Source organism: Mixophyes fleayi, chromosome 1 (genome assembly GCF_038048845.1).
Source record: "Mixophyes fleayi isolate aMixFle1 chromosome 1, aMixFle1.hap1, whole genome shotgun sequence".
NCBI lineage: Eukaryota > Metazoa > Chordata > Amphibia > Anura > Limnodynastidae > Mixophyes > Mixophyes fleayi.
This window is the reverse complement of record NC_134402.1, coordinates 8,149,845-8,155,243: the sequence shown is the minus strand read 5'-3', so window position 1 is coordinate 8,155,243 and position 5,399 is coordinate 8,149,845. Positions and strand designations below refer to the sequence as shown.

The 5,399-nt window shown below is 38.6% G+C and overlaps 1 long non-coding RNA gene across 1 annotated transcript; it reads left to right on the top strand.

Moving 5' to 3' along the window:
• Nucleotides 1-3,864: 3,864 nt before the first annotated feature.
• On the top strand, nt 3,865-4,524 carry LOC142102400 (uncharacterized). The gene is made up of 2 exons (XR_012679262.1): nt 3,865-3,957; nt 4,293-4,524. It is a non-coding gene; the product is annotated as an uncharacterized LOC142102400 (long non-coding RNA).
• The last annotated feature ends 875 nt before the right edge of the window (nt 4,525-5,399 follow it).

The following is a 5,399-nucleotide window of genomic DNA, read 5'->3' as shown; positions in this document are numbered from 1 at the left end:
GATTCATCAAAATTCGCAAACGCATACGCATCTGCTAAATGGCTCTGCGCATGCGCGAAACGACGCTTAAGCAGCGCAAAACACTACATACGCTACTCAAGCACGGCAGATACAGCTCTCAAAAGGCGACTCAATCTCAAACTCCAACGCAAATAGATTTGAGATGACTGCTGACCACTTGAGAACATATGGGTGGGAATGGGCGGAGAGTAGGCGCGGACTGGGCGGAGATGAGATAGTACTTGAGTAAAGTAGGCGTTATGCTTTTTCACTTGAGAATAGTAGGCGTTCCCTCTGCCCAGATGAGTGAAACTGACGTCACTCCTGTCTCAAATCTTTCACAAAAGTTAAGGAAGGCCAGGGTCATGTTTAACTCCAATACAGCTAGCTAAAACCACTATTAAACGCCTTTAGGAGCATCTTTTGCGTTTAAAATGCAAAACGAAATATGCACAACATACATACATATCAATACAGACTGCCTGTGGCAATTTTTTTTTTTTTTAAATTTTTTTTTTTATTGAGCTTTTACATATCTTACAAATGTTCCATTAGTATGTTTGTGTAAATTAAGCTTGTTTTGCTTTACATACCCCTTTCTAATCAATGCAATTCGCAAGTGCAACATGTTTGATATTATTTTGGCCCTTTGGCCTCAATCCGGAACTGCCGGAATGCCGGAATTAGTTAGCTGGAAATAGCGCCCTCTGCTGCTTACTGCCTCTTCAGTAAAGAAGACTGCCTTTTATAGGCCTGTACACTGCTAGCCACATATCTTCTCAGCATTATGGGGAGAATCCAGGTCACAGTGCATTCCGGCTGCCGGAATGGTTGCCTCAGTGTATTCCACATTCATTCCACTGCCGGAATGGTTGCCTCAGTGCATTCCACATTCATTCCACTGCCGGAATGGTTGCCTCAGTGCATTCCACATTCATTCCACTGCCGGAATGGTTGCCTCAGTGCATTCCACATTCATTCCACTGCCGGAATGGTTGCCTCAGTGCATTCCACATTCATTCCACTGCCGGAATGGTTGCCTCAGTGCATTCCACATTCATTCCACTGCCGGAATGGTTGCCTCAGTGCATTCCACATTCATTCCACTGCCGGAATGGTTGCCTCAGTGCATTTCACATTCATTCCGGCTGCCGGAATTGTTGTGCACACTGCATGGGTAATTATTTCATTTTATGTAAAATGTCTCCCAAACAATAGACTTTGTCATAAATATTTATGATAAATCTCCAACCATTCTGAACAATTACCAATATCATTAGTCTCAATATGTTACATGCCTGATTTGACAGTTGGTGATGGTGCGTTTGCAAGAACAAATAATATTAATAGACATATAATAACTCGAAAATATATTTTAGGGTTTTACACACATGATTTATGCAAATTTAAAACAAGTGTACTATTACCACAGGGACACTTTTAACAGCAACACAAATTGTCTAAGGATATTAATGATCCCTAAGAGCCGAAGGCTGGTGAGGACTCAAACCCACGTAGCAAGCTGGCAAGGTGGATTGCCTAACTGCTACGCCACTGTACAAGTGGTGATGTCAAGGGAATATAATACAAATTAAAGATGACCAGCAACTTCTAGCATAAGTTGTTTCCCTTAAAACATGGGGAAAAATGCCAATACTTGGAAATATTATACCCAGAAAGATTTGGTGCATGCAGAGTCACAATTTATGCATATCGAAATATATCCATGTTGATAAATACAAATCAAAAATAGAACATTTATTGCTCCCATTTCTACAATTTGATTTGGTGGAGCACTTAGCTTTTTCCACTGTTGCCAGTACAGAATTCACATGTCTTTGAAATCCAAAGTCTTTGCCAACAACTGCTTTGCTGTGTTGTAGCTGATAACACTGTTGAACATTACATATAGCCACCTTACACACCAAAACATATACTAAGTCACAGAGTGGAATAAATACCCTCAAACTTGTAAATATACCAAGGTTAGCCACATACACGCATCATTCAGGGTTCAAACTCATTACCTTGTTGTTGCAAGCTCATTTCTTTATTCACTGAGTTATACTTCACATTGAAACACCAACACCAAACTGCACATTAGCTAGTTAGCACAGCTGAATGACTGTCTTAGACCTGATAAATTGGCCATGTTGCAATTAATATGAACAGCATGATGGATAACGTGGTATTAAAATATTAACCCTAGATAAACACACACATTAATAAAAACACTGTTTTACTAAAGCAGCAGGAGCTGCAAAAACGTCACCAAACAAATGCGAATTAAGCGCGTTTGCGAATCTTACGCTAAATACATGCAGTTGCATATAGTTTTTTACTTTTAGGCGTATGCTTAATAATGTGTTTTATTAACTCACTTGGTGCTTAGGGTTGACCTGGGGCCTTGAACTTCTGCACTTAGTATTGGGGGGTGAAATACATAACCACTACACTATCGTGGCACATCTAAATGTAGCACATGCAAATGAATAATACCTCATAGAATTGTACTTAAAACTATTTTACCCATACTATTGCCACAACACTAACAGCTTAGCTCATTAATGACATCTGTAATAATCGTTATAATCTCTACTTACCTACAGAAAATAAACGTTGCTCACATGTCAGGTCACTTTTACACAAAACCACACTTGGCTAATTAGAACGCACCTGCGTGCTCCTAATGACGTGTCCGGCATACTCTCCGGCCTACTCACCTGCATTTAATTCACTAATTACAGTGTTACTTAAAAAGACCTTGCTTGGCCTTCTGTGTTGTTGGGAGATTCACAATTCTGGGTAAGTAGCCCTTAATGGTGAAATGTTTCATAATCTCTGCAGTTTATTGCTGTACCTTGCTCAACACTCATGTTTATTTGTAGGAAAAGATATTGGTGAGATACAGATAGAAAATTATGCTGAAAGGTCATAATGGTTAAGAATTTTATGTTGAAGGTTAGTGGAAAAGTCTTTAATTAGCTGCAGAGTTTGAATATTGAGGCAACTGTGTAGACTTGGGATGTGTCTCTGCATAGATACCTCTCGACTGTAGTGACACACATAAAGATTATCCATCTATATTGATTTATTTTGTACCTGTTTACCCTCCCCTCCACAGATCTTGGTCCGGGATTGTGTTTTTTGGGTGTCTAGTGATTGCTTATTGACATTCCACATTTGTCTGTGTGTGTGTGGTAAGTAGAAACCAGATATTGTTTTATTACATACCCCTTGTTAAAATACTTTGCATTAAGAATGTCCATACTGTTTTTTTGTTTTTTTTCTCTTTTCTTTTTCTAATACCTTTTATTTGAAGTGTGGTTTTTCAGACCCTACCTTAAAGACACATTAACACTCTGTGCTTGAGTCATTAAGGAGAGCAAAGGATAAAAAATAAGTAAATGTTCTAGTGGACAAAGCATGTTACAATGTAAGGGGTCAATGTTGTATTTTTTTTTGGAACAAAACATAAATATCTTCACATTTAAAAGATCAGTGGTCAAATCATGTGCAAGCTTAGTCAAGGGTTGATTATCTAAGGTATGGTAATTCAAAATGGGAATATGAATAGACATGGGCTGGTGTGTTACTGAAATGGTTTATATGTGTAATAATAGGGGAAAAACCATGCCTACCTGTATTTTACCTTTACAATGTGTGTAGAAAGTATAGCTTCATGCCTCCAAGTTTAGCCTTAATGTCTTTAGCTAAATGCACGTTAATGGGGTAGTTTAAATCAACAGCCTAATGTGGCAACATAATTGATGTTTGGTTTTTCTACAGTTTATTGATCAGCACATATAGTGTTGAGAAGTGCACATTATTGACACTTTATTTGTTTTTCTTATCTACAGCCTTTAGATTACACTTGGCCTGCAGTGCTGGCTTTTCTGCCATTGCACTTCCTTTTGGAGTTGGTGGATGTTGCCATGGTGAAGGGTGTTTTCAAATGTAAGTAGTATAGTGCTATCTGCACTAAAATGTGATTGGCCAGTGAGTGTGCTCCATACAATAATGTCGTCGTTACTAAGCCTGCAATGTGTGGTTGCACAAACAAAACATATGGGCAGATGCTAGCTATGTAACATATGGGTTTGGTGTTTCAAATTAAGTCCAATAGTGCATTCAGAATCCTAGGTATAGTCCAAACACACAAGCCATTATTATTCACTATAATATTACCGACTTTTTTACACATGCCAATACATTGCTCAATCTCTTGATATCAAAATGCAAGTTGTCTGACCTAATATTGCCATATTAATTTGTTGCCTTTCGTTCAACAGGGTGTGTTGGCGTGGATTTTGGATTTGTGCAATTCGTGTCTCACTACATGTTGTTGAATTTCCCCAGAGCTCCAAGCCTGCTTATGTCTCTCTTCAGTCTGGCCAGATTGTCATCTCTTAATCCAAGGAATTTTTACACACACAGACCATTACCTTGTTTGCTTTGTTTTTGTCAGCACATTTGAATTCATATATGTAATAAATCTAGCCTATGCTGCAAATGTGTCAGCAATCAGTTGTCATGCCATTTTGTACCATTACTACAGTGCACTGAATATTTTAATACCCATAAATCCATGTGTAGTGCTTTCAAAACTATTGTGGAACAGGTTTTATTTTAAATGAATATATGAAATCTAGGTGTGGTTATTTTCTCCTTTGCCACAGATACACCATAGCCTACAAACACGCTCAATGGGGTAAATGTATAGTTTTAGAAAATGGCTATAGTGTGGAGGTTTGTATGTGTGTTTGGTGCTTAGTAGTAAATTGTTTGGACACTTTCAGCTTTTAGAGCGAACATGTGATGTGCGTAGGAATATAGGCATCACATTACAGGTAAATGTATATAAAGAAAGCAAAAATGTTAGCAGTGTCAGGTCACACACTACCAACTTTTGGCCCTGGGCCAAATGGGATAACAATATTTTTCGCTTGTGCTAGTGGCACTTTGTTGCAAAGTGTTCCAACACCCACATGCCAGACACAAACCCCACACTAACAATTATGGGGAATGCATTAGGGCACTAAGCTAGTGGAGTCTTGCTACAAGGCCATAATACCATCACCTAGGGCCTGAATCATTAGTAATCTTCTTATATTGTGCAAAAGGTAAGATGCTTATTGTTACGAAGAAACGGGGAGATAAGAGTGAAGCAAAGATGGATTTTCATCCTAGCGTAAGAAATTCGTCACTTATGCAGTGGCTTTTGCTTCTTATCTCCCTTTTCTGAGCATGAACAGAGTGGATTAGCTTAAGATAAGCAAAAAATGACAGATAAGATCCTTAATGAATCAGGCCCCTAGTTTGCTAATTGGTCAAGGCAGCTATATGTAAACTTACAGCCACCATAGCTACTCCACATGAGAACTGGTTACATTAGTCTG